Here is a 17,830-nt window from a genome sequence, read left to right on the forward strand (position 1 = left end):
TTAAAAAAGTGTTGTGTGTGAGGACATACGATTGTTGTCAAGAATTTTGGCTAACGATGTACAAATATTTGCTTTATTATTTCGATGAATATGACAGTACTGACGAAGGGTGAACCATTGTGTACCATGAGGGAGTCCCGTCACTGGCGGTGGTGGCGTGACCTCTCCGGGCAGCAAGATGCCAGGGGCTCCGTCAGTCAGCTGGACACGCAGAAAAACTAGGGAATTACCTTCATGTTATTCGTTTTTTTCGGCTGTCATTTGTTTCACCCTTCCTGGTCTCCCCTGTGTCACGCTCTCCCCTGTGTCACGCTCTCCCTGTGTCTCCCTCTCCCTGTGTCACTCTGTGCCTGTGTCTCACTCTCCCTGTGTCTCGCTGTCTCGCTCTCTCTGTGTTTCGTCCGTAACCCGAGTCAGGGGTCGCGGCTGCCCCATTGATTGATCTTGTGCAGGATGCATCACACAACAGCTGTCAAGCTCCCGGGTACCTACTTTGTGAACTGAGCCATCTGTTGTTAGGAAGAGTTCTCAGAGGTCTGCCGTGCTTGTTAACCACACCTGCGAGCAGTCAGGTGTGGGCCAGTTGTGGCGCCCTCAGATTACCTGGACCATTCCGGTACTGCCTTCGTGAGTCGCTGGAAATTAATCGTTACACAGGTCACACTGCTTATAACTATGTAGAGACAGGTCCTGTATGTACCGCTGTACATTCACCCCGAGTCTCACGAGTCGCTCTCGGCTGGACTGCTTTACTGCCCTGTTCTTATCTCAATATGCATAGATCCTTCCTGACTGGGACTATCCTTAGCCCCCGTGACACTCCCTGAATGATGTTTGGAGTAGTTAGACCTCGAGTCTCCACACGACGATCTTGCACAGATGGACAAAGGTTCTGCAACTGGGTCTGAGTTAGGGCATTAGTGTTGTACTCTTCAACCTTCGGCGAGGTACATTCGTCGATTTCCCGGAGTTCATTTGGCTTCTTGTGATGTCACGAGGTCCTTGATGCTGAACAATGTCGTGACACAACGCTTCTTGACAATTTTCACAGAAATTCAGGAGCCTGGTCAAGCACATCTTTCCTCCACGAAGTCTAGGGTAACACTGACACGTCTCAGGCCAATGAGACGCCCCGTATCTCCTCGTCGGTCACATGATCATGGATCGCCTGTTGATTGGCCCGTTTATACAACTTGTAGCCAATCACGTTTTCCCTCCACATTCTGATGTCTTGAGCCCTGCCTTGCCTCTCATGGCACGAAAAATTGTCTCAAATCTGTGACGACGATACATCCGCCATGTTGGAAGACAGCCGATAGGCTACACCTTAAGAATTCTCAAAATTTAAGTCTCATCTAAACCGTGCAACTTGCTCACTTTCCGCTTGAACTGAAGTGAAGTGTGAGCGGACGAGCGTGTAGGTGGAGGTGCAGAGCGGGAGGGAGCGTGACGGCACACTAACGTCAACTGGCGTGATTGTATTACTGGCCGTCTAACAGGGCAGGAGGGCAACACTTAGGGTGTCATCGCCAGTGTGTTGTTGCCTCGTGTGTGTGTGTGTGTGTGTGTGTGTGTGTGTGTGTGTGTGTGTGTGTGTGTGTGTGTGTGTGTGTGTGTGTGTGTGTGTGTGTGTGTGTGCCTAACTCTCACCTGTTTCTCTTCAATTCTCCTGCCTTGATGGTCACCTTATTAAGGGGCTTCGGCCTTACCACTCCTCCTCCCCAGGACATTCCCTGGCCCCCTTCCCCCTGGCCTCCCCTTCCCCTTGCTCCCCCAGGCCTCCCCCTCACCCCTACTCAGCTGTCGCTTCCCTCCCCTGATCTCCGGGGGTGTTTGTATCCAAGACGATGTCTAGGACTGCCGGAGTCTCTCCCTCCACCCACTCCTTCCCTCGCATCATGACTGAGAGGTTTCTAACTGTAACTACCTTGTATCAGCATCCACCTGTTAAGTCTGCCCACTCTGAGATCAGCCTCCAGCACCGGACACAGTTACCAACAGCTCCCAGTACGTTCACTCAACAAACCAGCAATTAGTGTCAGGAGATAATGGATGTCTTCGTCTGAAATACCAGACAGCGCTTCTGTAAAAGAGGGTCACCAGTGCCGCGGACGTCAGCGGATACCGGGCGGGAAAATGTCGGTATTAAGAGTGGATGTTGTGAAGGTGTTCTGTGGATATTTTTGTTTACCAGACGACCAGGAGGTGAGGCTGGTAGACCTCCACCACACGACCAGGTGGTGAGGCTGGTAAACCTCCACCACACGACCAGGAGGTGAGGCTGGTAGAGCTCCACCACACGACCAGGAGGTGAGGCTGGTAGAGCTCCACCACACGACCAGGTGGTGAGGCTGGTAGAGCTCTACCACACGACCAGGAGGTGAGGCTGGTAGACCTCCACCACACGACCAGGAGGTGAGGCTGGTAGAGCTCCACCACACGACCAGGAGGTGAGGCTGGTAGACCTCCACCACACGACCAGGAGGTGAGGCTGGTAGAGCTCCACCACACGACCAGGAGGTGAGGCTGGTAGACCTCCACCACACGACCAGGAGGTGAGGCTGGTAGAGCTCCACCACACGACCAGGTGGTGAGGTTGGTAGACCTCTACCACACGACCAGGAGGTGAGGCTGGTAGACCTCTACCACACGACCAGGAGGTGAGGCTGGTAGAGCTCCACCACACGACCAGGAGGTGAGGCTGGTAGAGCTCCACCACACGACCAGGTGGTGAGGTTGGTAGACCTCCACCACACGACCAGGAGGTGAGGCTGGTAGAGCTCCACCACACGACCAGGAGGTGAGGCTGGTAGACCTCTACCACACGACCAGGTGGTGAGGCTGGTAGACCTCTACCACACGACCAGGAGGTGAGGCTGGTAGACCTCTACCACACGACCAGGAGGTGAGGCTGGTAGAGTTCCACCACACAACCTGGAGGTGAAGATGGTAGACCTCCACCACACGACCAGGTGGTGAGGCTGGTAGACCTCTACCACACGACCAGGAGGTGAGGCTGGTAGAGCTCCACCACACGACCAGGTGGTGAGGCTGGTAGAGCTCTACCACACGACCAGGAGGTGAAGCGAGCAGCAGCAGTGCTTGAAACAAAAGTAATGAAAGAGAAGAGGAAAACTGAACTGATACAATACAGACAGACGACTATGGAAGCAGAGCGCAGGCAGCAGGAGTTCACTCTGTGAGGTGATCCCTCGAGTCCAGGAAGTTAATATGAAACTTTCCGCTCTATCTTACACCAACAGCTCAATATTCTGTGTGTGTGTGTGTGTGTGTGTGTGTGTGTGTGTGTGTGTGTGTGTGTGTGTGTGTGTGTGTGTGTGTGTGTGTATGTGTATGTGTGCTCACCTTTTTGTACTCACCTATTTGTGCTTGCGGGGGGTTGAACTCTGGCTCTTTGGTCCCGCCTCTCAACTGTCAATCAACTGGTGTACAGGTTCCTGAGCCTATTGGGCTCTATCATATCTACATTTGAAACTGTGTATGGAGTTAGCCTCCACCACATCACTGCCTAATACATTCCATTTATCAACCACTCTGACACCAAAAAAGTTCTTTCTAATGTCTCTATGGCTCATTTGAGCACTCAGTTTCCACTTGTGTCCCCTAGTGCGTGTGCCCCTTGTGTTAAATAGCCTGTCTTTATCTACCCTATCAATTCCTTTGAGAATCTTGAATGTGGTGATCATGTCCCCCCTAACTCTTCTGTCTTCCAGCGACGTGATGTTTAACTCCCGTAGTCTCTTCTCGTAGCTCATATCTCTCAGCTCGGGTACTAGTCTGGTGGCAAACCTTTGAACCTTTTCCATTTTAGTCTTACGCTTGACTAGATATGGACTCCATGCTGGGGCTGCGTATTTCAGGATTGGTCTGACATATGTGGTATACAAAGTTCTGAAAGATTCCTTACACAAGTTTTTAAATGCCGTTCTTATAATGGCCAACCTGGCATATGCCGCTGCTGTTATCCTCTTGATATGAGCTTCAGGGGACAGATCTGGCGTGATATCAACCCCCAGATCTTCCTCTCTCTCTGACTCTTGAAGTATTTCATCTCCCAAATGATACCTTGTATCTGGCCTCCTGCTCCCTACACCTATCTTCATTACATTGCATTTGCTTGGGTTAAACTCTAACAACAACTTGTTTGACCATTCCTTCAGTACTTACCTAATTGTGCTTGCGGGGGTTGAGCTTTGGCTCTTTGGTCCCGCCTCTGTGTATGTGTGTGTGTGTGAGACTGTCGTTCACTCAACAATGGGGCGGGTCTGAGAGGGCGACGACACGTATCTGGCTATGAACAGCGAGAGATTGGTCAGGCCACGACTCCCAGCACCTACTGGGGAGAGAACCAGTCAGTGGTTACCTTGAGGTTACCTTGAGGTGCTTCCGGGGCTTAGCGTCCCCGCGGCCCGGTCGTCGACCAGGCCTCCTTGACCAAATGGACCAGTGGACTAAATTCATTTCAGAGAAAACATAAATGTTCGGATAATAGTGTGGACGAGGCATGCGGAAGCCGACAGGACGCCGAGACCAGACCTGTCATCATGACCGTCTCGGGCGCAATCCGGCACCAGACGAACGACACTTTCACGGCCCAACCGACGACGGTGACGTTTTCCTGTCGGAGGGCGTGATAACGATAGACGGCAACACCCCAGGCGGCGTGGCAGGAGGCCTGCAGGCGCGCCCTGATAAGCCTCACTGGCAATGGAGATTAAAGCTCCCCGTTTGGGTGTTGGGGGAGTGTGAGCCTCGCGGCGGTCGCCTGGAAGAGTGGTTGTGGAAAGAGCCGGATCGAATCAGGGGTCTCGCTTCATGCAGGTCGGCGTTCAATCCCGGACCGTCCAAGTTGTTGGGCACCATTCCTGCACCCCGTCCCATCCCAAATCCTTATCCTGACCCCTTCCCAGTGCTATATAGTCGTAATGGCTTGGCGCTTTTCCCCCCTGACAATTACCTTCTCTTCACCTCCTCAGTCTCTCCTGGAAAATATGAATTATATTTTACTTCAGCATTAAAATTAAAATTGCATAATTTTACCTGTTATGTTGACCAGACCACACACTAGAAGGTGAAGGGACGACGACGTTTCGGTCCGTCCTGGACCATTCTCAAGTTGTTGTTGTTGTTAAAGATTTAGCTACTCAGGACGAAGTGTCCATGTAGCACGGGCTATGGTGAGCCCGTAACTTCTCAAGTCGATTTACCGGTATTTACTTCTTCTCTCACCTGCTCCTCACCTCACTCTCACCTCACTTAGTGCCTCCCTCGGTCCCATCACAGTCGTCTTGAGAATGGTCCAAGACGGACCGAAACGTCGTCGTCTCATCTTCTGGCGTGTGTGGTTTGGTCATCTTAAAAATGTCACACTTTTTCATCACTTCTATTTTAATAAAAATATTTGATTATTATTAGTTATACCATTACCATAATCTACATGTACTCAGAGAATTTATTGAATATTTATTTAGAAATGATCAGTGAAGCTGAGAAGGCTACAATTCAATGTCTTTATTATGCCCCCCCATACCCATGCCGTGGGCGGTGGTGGGAAGGGTTACAGAGGCACATGATGGGTTCAGGAACTGAACCTCAGAGTTCATTTAGCTAACATTTATCAATGCGTCTTTGGGTTCAGTCGCCGCCCGGACGAGCCTGACCTGAGGACATTCTGAGGGATGGGTTATGAAGAAAAAGTCAAAGAACTTGATCTAACATCACTAGAGAGGGAGAGGAGACATGATAGAGACTTACAAAATACCAATAGAACGAGAGGGCATGCCAGGAATCTCGAAAATCAGATGAGTTACATAGATACTACAAAGTTTTCCTTTAGCGTGAGAGTAGTGGGAACACAGAATGAGCTAAATGAGCATATGATACGAGTCATTGCTTCAGACAACCAGCACCTGTAAAGGCAGGGCCAAAGAGCTAAAGCTCGATATTGTAGGCAGACACAGATGAAATAAATGAATACAGGGTATTCAGGTAACAGGGGGCATAGCTGTGACATACTGTACGTGATTTTGAGGTGAAAACTTGTCACTTTTAAGAAGGTTTATCCATTTACCTCTCAGTGTTTTGTTTAGTTAGTTAATGAGTGCTCGTGTAATTACCTAAGTGTAATTACCTAAGTGTAGTTACAGGATGAGAGCTACGCTCGTGGTGTCCCGTCTTCCCAGAACTCTTTGTCATATAACGCTTTGAAACTATCATCACCACCGTTAATCTCTCTCTCTCTCAAGCGTGTGTATATGTGCGTACGTGTGTGTATGTATGTGTACATACACATGAGTGATGAAGCAGACACAGGAGCTAGAGTGAGAGCAGACAAGAGACAGACAGACACACACACGCCCACAACATTGTGATCAATATGCTTGGACTAAAATGTTGGTGAGAATGTTGATGAGAAGGAATCCAATCATGGCAAGTGCGCTGAATATGACTTGTTCATATACGAGTTTTACACAGAGAGTGATGCGAGGAGAGGCAGTGGGAGGCAGTGGGGGAGAAGGGTGTAGGGGTTGTCAGTGGGGGTGGCCAGTGGAGTGTGGTTGTCACTCCACCACCCACCTGCCACTCCACAAGTGGCCAGAGATGAGGGGGAAATGGCCTCGTTACGGCGTCGGTCAGCAATCCGGTTTAAATATAAAATGTTGTAGCGAAAGTCAATTATATGACAAATACACAGGAGTAAAACCCAGCTTTGTCTTGGTGGCTTTACGAATTACTTCTATGACAAGACTCGACAACAGTACAGTGTAACAGTGAACTCTGCCACAGGACTCGACAACAGTACAGTGTAACAGTGAACTCTGCCACAGGACTCGACAACGGTACAGTACAACGGTGAACTCTGCCACAGGACTCGACAACGGTACAGTACAACGGTGAACTCTGCCACAGGACTCGACAACGGTACAGTACAACGGTGAACTCTGCCACAGGACTCGACAACGGTACAGTACAACGGTGAACTCTGCCACAGGACTCGACAACGGTACAGTACAACGGTGAACTCTGCCACAGGACTCGACAACGGTACAGTACAACGGTGAACTCTGCCACAGGACTCGACAACGGTACAGTACAACGGTGAACTCTGCCACAGGACTCGACAACAGTACAGTACAACGGTGAACTCTGCCACAGGACTCGACAACAGTACAGTACAACGGTGAACTCTGCCACAGGACTCGACAACAGTACAGTACAACGGTGAACTCTGCCACAGGACTCGACAACAGTACAGTACAACGGTGAACTCTGCCACAGGACTCGACAACAGTACAGTACAACGGTGAACTCTGCTACAGGACTCGACAACACTACAGTGTAACAGTGAACTCTGCCGTATGCCTCAGGGGGGTGTGAAGGGCCCTCACTGGTACCTCAGGTGTTACGCAGAACCCATAATGGTGCCTCAGATGAGGATGAAGGGCCTCCATTGGTGCCTCAGGTAGTGAGGAAAGTGAGCGAGAGACCACTGGTTGTGGAGGTAACTCACGTATGTGTGTGTGTGTGTGTGTGAGAGAGAGAGAGAGAGAGAGAGAGAGAGAGAGAGAGAGAGAGAGAGAGAGAGAGAGAGAGAGAGAGAACAAGTCGTCCTCACCGCACTAATCGTCGCCACAGTCAGAGAAACTCTTGCGCGTTATTATCTGTTATTTCTCTCCAATTGACTCCGCTCGGGAAATAGGGGATGGGGGAGAGAGTGGGAGGACGGAGGGGAGATTGGGGGATGGGAGAAAAGGAAAATGGGGGAGAGGATGAGGGGGAGAGAGATGGGGTGCATCGGTACTCATGATGATCTGTCAAACTATTTAAGCTGGCGTTAGGATGAGGATTTACTGTGATCCATTATAACCAGCAAGGATAGACGACCCCCCCCACACCCCACACCCAACCAACCTTTAGACAAAGTAGGACGACCCATTACAGACAAGGCAAGGCGAAAAATATGGAAAATATCGGAAATCTGACTTATGAGCGTTATTTTCGAGCCGAACTCTGGCTCTCTGCACATATTTGCAGTTTGAAAATACGACTTTCTATACCAAAAATATGTCAATTACTGAAAACGGAGATGTGTCATGTTTTGCCCAAACCCTCCTGCAGTTTTCAAAATATCTGAAATGTCGGAAATTTAACTCCTGACCGTGATTTTTGAGCCAAATTCTGACTCTCTGCACCTATTTTCATTTTTAAATTACGATTTTTATTCCGAAAAAATTCCAATTACTTAAAAAGGCAATGTGTCATGTTTTGCCCAAACCCCCCCCTGCAGTTTTCAAAATATCTGAAATGTCGGGAATTTGACTACTGAGCGTGATTTTTGAGCCAAATTCTGACTCTCTGCATCTATTTTCATTTTAAAATTACGACTTTTTATACTGAAAATATGCCAATTACTGAAAACAGCAATGCATCAGGTTTTGCCCAAAACCCCCCCTCCTCCCCTGCAGTTTTTAAAATATCTGAAATGTCGGAAATTTGACTCCTGAGCGTGATTTTTGAGCCAAATTCGGACTCTCTGCACCTGTTTTCATTTTTAAATTACGACTTTTTATTCCAAAAATATGTCAATTACTTAAAACGGCAATGGGTCATATTTTGCCCAAACCCCCCCCCCCTTTGCAATTTTCAAAATATCTGAAATATCGGAAATTTGACTCCTGAGCATGAATTTTGAACCGAATTCTGACTCTCTACACTTATTTTCATTTTCAAATTACTACTTTTTATACCAAAAATATGTCAATTACTTAAGACGGCGGTGGGTCATATTTTGAAAGAACCCCCCTGCAGTTTTCAAAATAGGCTAGAAAAGCGGGGTCCAAGAGCTAGAGCTCGATCCTGCAGGCAGAAATAGGTGAGTAAACACAGGTACACACACACACGACGATGATGGTTGAGAGGCGGGACCAAAGAGCCAGAGCTCAACCCCCGCAAGCACAATTAGGTGAGTGCAAGCATACACACACGCGTACACATACACGGATACACACACACGTTCACACACACACACACACACACACACACACACACACACACACACACGGAGCATATTCCATACTGGTACACATCCCGGTACTTTTCATGAACTTGGACAAAGATCGTTGACCAGACCACACACTAGAAGTTGAAGGGACGACGACGTTTCGGGACGACACAATCGACTTGAGAATGGTCCAGGACGGACCGAAACGTCGTCGTCCCTTCACCTTCTTGTGTGTGGTCTGGTCAACATACTTCAGCCCCGTTATTGTGACTCCTCGCCTGCATTTGGACAAAGATTCCTTCAGAGCGTTGTATGCATCCTTCATGAGCCTTGTTATTGACTAACCTGCCCCCGCACGGACCTACTGCCTTAAGAAATACAAAACAAAATTAGAAAAGGTCCGAAAAATATGCAACAAAACTCGTTCCGGAGCTAAGGAGACTGAGCTATGAAGAAATACTGAGGGAACTGGGCCTCACTACACTCGAGGAAACGACGAATATTGGCACACATGATAACGGCGTACAAGATACCTCAAGATATTGGGATTGACAATGTAGATATAGGAAGCAATGTTCAAATTCAGGAACAGAAGAACTAGAGGACACAATTGGAAACTGGAAACACAGATGAGTCACAAGGATGTTAGAAAGTTGTTGAGGGCACTTCGATATACAATTTGAAATATAAATTTGATAAGAAAAAATGGGTGAGAGTCCTTACAATGTACTACTAATGGTCGAAAGGCGAGGCTTAAGAGCAGATGTTCGACCCTTGCAAGCACAACTAGGTGAGCACTACTAGTACGCACATGGGCGCTTACACAAGACTTTCCCTAAATCAAGCTTGCCCAAGGTACCCAAGTACAGTGAACGTGCCCACCTTGCCCCAGCTCCCAAGGTACCCAAGTACAGTGAACGTGCCCACCTCGCTCCCAGCTCCCAAGGTACCCAAGTACAGTGAACGTGCCCACCTCGCTCCCAGCTCCCAAGGTACCCAAGTACAGTGAACGTGCCCACCTTGCTTCTAGCTCCCAAGGTACCCAAGTACAGTGAACGTGCCCACCTCGCTCCCAGCTCCCAGCTCCCAAGGTACCCAAGTACAGTGAACGTGCCCACCTTGCCCCAGCTCCCAAGGTACCCAAGTACAGTGAACGTGCCCACCTCGCTCCCAGCTCCCAAGGTACCCAAGTACAGTGAACGTGCCCACCTTGCCCCAGCTCCCAAGGTACCCAAGTACAGTGAACGTGCCCACCTTGCCCCAGCTCCCAAGGTACCCAAGTACAGTGAACGTGCCCACCTTGCCCCAGCTCCCAAGGTACCCAAGTACAGTGAACGTGCCCACCTCGCTCCCAGCTCCCAAGGTACCCAAGTACAGTGAACGTGCCCACCTTGCTTCTAGCTCCCAAGGTACCCAAGTACAGTGAACGTGCCCACCTTGCCCCAGCTCCCAAGGTACCCAAGTACAGTGAACGTGCCCACCTTGCCCCAGCTCCCAAGGTACCCAAGTACAGTGAACGTGCCCACCTTGCCCCAGCTCCCAAGGTACCCAAGTACAGTGAACGTGCCCACCTTGCCCCCAGCTCCCAAGGTACCCAAGTACAGTGAACGTGCCCACCTTGCCCCAGCTCCCAAGGTACCCAAGTACAGTGAACGTGCCCACCTTGCCCCCAGCTCCCAAGGTACCCAAGTACAGTGAACGTGCCCACCTTGCCCCAGCTCCCAAGGTACCCAAGTACAGTGAACGTGCCCACCTTGCTTCTAGCTCCCAAGGTACCCAAGTACAGTGAACGTGCCCACCTCGCTCCCAGCTCCCAAGGTACCCAAGTACAGTGAACGTGCCCACCTTGCTCCTAGCTCCCACTCTCCACCTTCATCAGTGTCCCATCAGTTGCTCTCAGCCACGTCAGTGAGCCTCCAGGTCGCCCTCGTCCCGGCCCATAACGAGATACAAACATCATTATACCTCTCCAATTTCATCATTATTTCCCCATCCTCGGCCCTACCATCCTTGGCCTCACTATCCTCCTCGTCTCCATCCTCGGCCTCACCATCCTCCGCGTCTCCTGACAGTGTTGCACCATTGTTGCATCTTCCGTCGCAGCGAACACCGCAACGGAACACCCTCTCCTACCCCGAGGGGAGCCGGTCGGCCGAGCGGACAGCACGCTGGACTTGTGATCCTGTGGTCCTGGTCACCCTATGCCCCTGTTACCTAGCAGTAAAATAGGTACCTGGGTGTTAGTCAGCTGTCACGGGCTGCTTCCTGGGGGTGGAGGCCTGGTCGAGGACCGGGCCGCGGGGACACTAAAAAGCCTCGAAATCATCTCAAGATAACCTCAAGATAAGAAGATGTAACGAAAACCTGTTGACCAGACCACACACTAGCAAATGAAGGGACGGAACGACGTTTCGGTCCGTCCTGGACCATTCTCACAATCGACTTGAGAATGGTCCAAGACGGACCGAAACGTCGTCGTCCCTTCACCTTCTAGTGTGTGGTCTGGTCAACATATTTCAGCCACGTTATTGTGACTTATCTCCTGCCTAACGAAAACCTGGCTGTTGACATCTTTTAAAGTCATATTTGGTATATAAGACAACTAGTGGTGATGATTTCGACAATCTGGGAAAAGGTATATGCTGCCATACTGGCTAAGGGGATATAGGGCCATATTGGTAAAAGAAACATGGCCCCACACTAGAGTATGAAGCTATAGTGAGGCGTCCTTGCCTCTCACTCTATACCTGTCATTATCAATCGTGTCGGGCACTCGTTAAATTCTCTACGATTTTTATTATTTCGTAATTTACATGGGAAAAGAAGTTTCGCTTTTTGACAGAGATTTAATCATGGTACTAGTTTAGCGTCTGATAATAATGCAGGGAAAAATGTCAGGGGCAGACTTTGATGTTCAGCTGTATGAGTCCTGGCGTTATCCACCAGCAGACAACTCCAGCAGCAGACAGCATCAGAAGCTGGCAGCACTGCTAGCAGACAGCACCGTCCGTAGAAAGCACCAGTAACTGCAGACAGGACCGGCTCATACCTCTCAGTTCCGGGACCAGTCTGGTGGCATACGTCTGAATCTTCTCTAACTTTGTCTTGTGCTTAACTAGGTATGGACTCCAGGCTGGAGCTGCATACTCCATAATTGGTCTGACATAAGTGGTATACAAGGCCTTGAACGATTCCTTAACACACGTTTCTAAAGGCAATTCCTGTGTTGGCCATTCTAGCATATGCCGCTGATGATGACTTTTTAGGTGGGGACAAAACACACACACACACACACACACACACATATCACATCGTAATTTGGATAAGTGTTATGCATTATTTTCCTATATTCTACTAATATATTCTGCCGCAGTATATAATCTTCCAGGTAACCTGCAAAATTAACAGGAAAGTTAAACCTGGCGACACAAAACCGTAGAGTTTTGACGCGCACACCTGACTAAAGGCAGGTGGCTGCAGGTGACGGGTCTCCCAATCCTGAGCACTCCAGTTGCAAACTCTGTGAGCAGGAACTACGGCATGATCTCCCGCACTACATCACTGAATGCCCAGTTATTAGACCTTTCAGACCAGTTGGCATGAGGTACCTGGAGCTTTGCAATTACTTTATTCACTCTCATATTCTTGAAGATATCCTCACAGTATAACCAAAATTTGCCAGTGCAGGCTATTAAACACATGGCTCTGTATGAATAACCATCCTGCGAGATGGGGACTTGTATTACCACTGCTACCTTATTCAATCTTGTGTTGTTGATATCCTCAAAATGCATCCGGAGTCTGCCAGTGCAGACTGCCCATCACATGCATCTGTATGACTAACCATCCTGTGTGATGGGGATTTTTTAGCATCACCTAGTTAGCTTTTTTGACACACTGTACTCCACTTCATATAGTCTAGGGTAGCTGCACTAATGCAGATGTATCTCATATCTTAATAAAAAAAAAAAGGCTTCCAAGTCCAAGGCTACGTACCGGTCTGTTATCTGGGTATCTGTTATCTAGGATATCTGTTCGGTTATAGCACTTGTTTACCATCCACTTTCTCCTCAAACTTCAGAAAACTTCAAGTTTGCCTAAGTCTACCATCGTCTTCAACACACACACTTATATCATAGACATATTTGCAATTATTTTGTGTCTCGATTCTTTTATATCCAATACAGTGGGTGTTTACATTTGTCATGAATGTTCAGAAAAGCAGAATTTCTATAGAAGCTTTGTTACAGTATCGACACCGTCGCTGGAGTATGGCGTGGCGATATCAGCGCCATCTATGGGTCTGCACTCCAACTCCCTGGTATTGGGTGCTACACAGACAACGCCATCTATTGCTCGTGGCGTGGTATTGGTGAAAGGCTCCGGTTTCCTGTCCCAGTTAGAAGAGGAGGTCGATTATGATAACCTCTGGTGGACGGCGTATCGAGATCAACGCCATCTAGGTCGTGGCTACAAGTTACAATTTCAATTCCCCGGTGGATTGGTGTTATCCCCAAGGTCACCCACTGTACTGTCAATCTAGTTAATGACGTACCCGGGATTGGCCAGGAAGAGTTACGTGACGACAGTGGTGCGTCTGTTGAGAAGTTCTGCTAGTGAGCTGCTAGAGACTTCTGCCAGGGTGTTAGCTACCCCTATATGTGATTGTTTGAGACCCCTGTCAGCGTGTGGCTGAAACCGTCGGCCAGAGTGTATCTGGAGAGTGGAAGTGGGGTGTCGACACATCGTGAAGATACGGTGTGTGTGGACTGGCCCATGTTGTAGAAGGTGAACTCGCCGGTGTTTGCCATTAGGAGTAGCCGACCTTAATATATATATAGTGGTGAAGGTGTTAATATATTGGTAAAAGTGGAATAGTGTATTGTTTACCCCATCCCCCTTTTATTCATTGCCCTACTACTTGCCACAGCCAGTGCCTGAAAACTTTCCCCTGACTTGAAGTTGGATAGAGAAGAAGAGGTTATAACAGCAAGAACCCGGTAGAGGCACTACGGGCTCGCCATAGCCCGTGCTACTTGGAACTTTTTGTTCCAAGTAGCGAATCTTAAACAACAACAAGAACCCGGTTACTGGCCCGTAGTGGCCGTAACAAACTTCCTTTAGGTGTAGTGAATAGAACTCGAACTGCAGGTTGAGGAAGTGGAAGTTGAGTACCCATTACAAGGCTAATCTGCCCTGACACTGGTGACCCATGTGGAGACCTTTGTGTTCAAAACGGAAGGGTGAAGACACAGCATGAAGATATGTCGCTGGTATAAATGTGTTGATGTCGAAGGTAGGCTAGAGTATGTGGGGTTGATGTCGAAGGTAGGCTAGAGTATGGGGTGTTGATGTCAAAGGTAGGCTAGAGTAGGTGGGGTTGATGTCGAAGGTAGGCTAGAGTATGGGGGTTGATGTCGAAGGTAGGCTAGAGTATGGGGTGTTGATGTCAAAGGTAGGCTAGAGTAGGTGGGGTTGATGTCGAAGGTAGGCTAGAGTATGGGGGTTGATGTCGAAGGTAGGCTAGAGTATGGGGGTTGATGTCGAAGGTAGGCTAGAGTAGAGGGTGTTGATGTCGAAGGTAGGCTAGAGTATGGGGTGTTGATGTCAAAGGTAGGCTAGAGTATGGGGGTTGATGTCAAAGGTAGGCTAGAGTAGAGGGTGTCGATGTCAAAGGTAGGCTAGAGTATGGGGTGTTGATATCAAAGGTAGGCTAGAGTAGGTGGGGTTGATGTCGAAGGTAGGCTAGAGTATGGGGGTTGATGTCGAAGGTAGGCTAGAGTAGAGGGTGTTGATGTCAAAGGTAGGCTAGAGTATGGGGGTTGATGTCAAAGGTAGGCTAGAGTATGGGGTGTTGATGTCAAAGGTAGGCTAGAGTATGGGGTGTTGATGTCAAAGGTAGGCTAGAGTAGAGGGTGTCGATGTCAAAGGTAGGCTAGAGTATGGGGTGTTGATGTCAAAGGTAGGCTAGAGTATGGGGGTGTTGATGTCAAAGGTAGGCTAGAGTAGAGGGTGTCGATGTCAAAGGTAGGCTAGAGTATGGGGGTGTTGATGTCAAAGGTAGGCTAGAGTAGAGGGTGTTGATGTCAAAGGTAGGCTAGAGTATGGGGGTGTTGATGTCAAAGGTAGGCTAGAGTATGGGGTGTTGATGTCAAAGGTAGGCTAGAGTAGGGGGGTGTTGATGTCAAAGGTAGGCTAGAGGGGCTCCCAAGGTACCTCTAAGATAGCTTTGGCATGATGAGTGCCTGTGACGTTTGAGTAAACACTATTTATACAGGATTTGTTAAGAATATTCACTGGAAAGACGCCGTCCTGAGTGAGTGTATGTGAGGTACAGGTTAATCTTAAGGTGTTGAAACTAATTTCTTGTCGGATAATATGTAGGAAAGGTAATGATGAAGACCAATTCATGGCTCTATAGCGGGTACAGACGGGGGTTTGGTACAATTACTTATTTGTGTTACAATCCTTGTGTTATGCTATTGAGGAAGCGTTTGGGCACCTTTGTGACAGCTGCCTCCACCACCACCACCTTCTCCACCTCACCACCACAACCACCCCCCTCCTCCTCCACCCCACCAGAAGCACCCCCCTCCTCCACCCCACCACAACTACCCCCCCTCTTCCACCCCACCTTCACTCACACAGATATTGGCTTGATGGGGGGACGAGCCTTGCCTGGACCCCATCAAATACACAAACAAACACTCCAGATGTCGCGGTGGTGAGTAATAGCTCTTCCCGCTCATCACCGGGAGTGGCGTATGAGTAATGAGTCACTCACCTGTGCCTCTAGTGACGTAAACATGAGTAATGAGTCACTCATCTGTCTCTCTAGTGACGTAAACATGAGTAATGAGTCACTCATCTGTCCCTCTAGTGACGTAAACATGAGTAATGAGTCACTCACCTGTGCCTCTAGTGACGGAAACATGAGTAATGAGTCACTCACCTGTGCCTCTAGTGACGTAAACATGAGTAATGAGTCACTCACCTGTGCCTCTAGTGACGGAAACATGAGTAATGAGTCACTCACCTGTCCCTCTAGTGACGGAAACATGAGTAATGAGTCACTCACCTGTCCCTCTAGTGACGGAAACATGAGTAATGAGTCACTCACCTGTCCCTCTAGTGACGGAAACATGAGTAATGAGTCACTCACCTGTCCCTCTAGTGACGGAAACATGAGTAATGAGTCACTCACCTGTGCCTCTAGTGACGGAAACATGAGTAATGAGTCACTCACCTGTGCCTCTAGTGACGTAAACATGAGTAATGAGTCACTCACCTGTGCCTCTAGTGACGTAAACATGAGTAATGAGTCACTCACCTGTGCCTCTAGTGACGGAAACATGAGTAATGAGTCACTCACCTGTGCCTCTAGTGACGGAAACATGAGTAATGAGTCACTCACCTGTGCCTCTAGTGACGGAAACATGAGTAATGAGTCACTCACCTGTGCCTCTAGTGACGGAAACATGAGTAATGAGTCACTCACCTGTGCCTCTAGTGACGTAAACATGAGTAATGAGTCACTCACCTGTGCCTCTAGTGACGTAAACATGAGTAATGAGTCACTCACCTGTGCCTCTAGTGACGGAAACATGAGTAATGAGTCACTCACCTGTGCCTCTAGTGACGGAAACATGAGTAATGAGTCACTCACCTGTGCCTCTAGTAACGGAAACATGAGTAATGAGTCTCTTGTTTATCCGCCAGTGATAAAATAAAATGATGAATTATCGCGTCTATAACATCGACATGAGTCAAAATGATGAGAATTATTTACCTGAGTGTTGTTCCTCATGCAGGGTGACGGAGAGGGCCTGAGGGATGCTGGTGCTGCTACGACTCCAGCACGACGTCTTCAAGTAGGACTCCATCCTGCTTGGTAGTGGTGAGTATCTTCTGACTCATTCACCAGTATCTCTCCTCACTTACTCATGCATGAGGTAGGTTGTGTGTGTGTGTGTGTGTGTGTGTGTGTGTGTGTGTGTGTGTGTGTGTGTGTGTGTGTACTCACCTAGTTGTACTCACCTAGTTGTGTTTGCGGGGGTTGAGCTCTGGCTCTTTGGTCCCGCCTCTCAACCGTCAATCAACAGGTGTACAGATTCATGAGCCTATCGGGCTCTGTCATATCTACACTTGAAACTGTGTATGGCGTCAGCCTCCACCACATCACTTCCTAATGCATTCCATTTGTCAACCACTCTGACACTAAAAAAGTTCTTTCTAATATCTCTGATATTAGATGTGTGTGTGTGTGTGTGTGTGTGTGTGTGTGCTCACCTATTTGTACTCACTTATTTGTGCCTGCAGGATCGAGCGTTAGTTCTTGGATCCCGCCTCTCTAGCCTTCGGTTGTTTTAAAGCAATGACTACTGTCATTCTTCTCTATTATAAGTTGTTTTATGTCGTCTTGACGCAATAGAGAGCGCGGGTCGTCTTGACGCAATAGAGAGCGCGGGTCGTCTTGACGCAATAGAGAGCGCGGGTCGTCTTGACGCAATAGAGCGCGCGGGTCGTCTTGACGCAATAGAGAGCGCGGGTCGTCTTGACGCAATAGAGAGCGCGGGTCGTCTTGACGCAATAGAGAGCGCGGGTCGTCTTGACGCAATAGAGAGCGCGGGTCGTCTTGACGCAATAGAGAGCGCGGACCGTCTTGACGCAATAGAGAGCGCGGGTCGTCTTGACGCAATAGAGAGCGCGGGTCGTCTTGACGCAATAGAGAGCGCGGACCGTCTTGACGCAATAGAGAGCGCGGGTCGTCTTGACGCAATAGAGAGCGCGGGTCGTCTTGACGCAATA

General features: G+C 48.9%; 1 protein-coding gene across 11 annotated transcripts in view; it reads left to right on the plus strand.

The window, feature by feature from the left end:
- Nucleotides 1–17,830, plus strand: part of LOC123764490 (probable G-protein coupled receptor CG31760) — a 170,056-nt gene that overhangs the window by 50,198 nt on the left and 102,028 nt on the right. For 8 of the 11 annotated variants that reach the window (XM_069314508.1, XM_045752363.2, XM_069314507.1 and 5 more), the window contains one exon: nucleotides 16,834–16,919. The exons of the other annotated variants lie outside the window; for them this stretch is intronic. The gene's annotated coding sequence lies outside the window, so the exon portion shown is untranslated. The remainder of the gene's footprint in view (nucleotides 1–16,833; nucleotides 16,920–17,830) is intronic. 11 annotated transcript variants of the gene reach the window in all.

This window comes from Procambarus clarkii, chromosome 79 (genome assembly GCF_040958095.1).
Source record: "Procambarus clarkii isolate CNS0578487 chromosome 79, FALCON_Pclarkii_2.0, whole genome shotgun sequence".
NCBI lineage: Eukaryota > Metazoa > Arthropoda > Malacostraca > Decapoda > Cambaridae > Procambarus > Procambarus clarkii.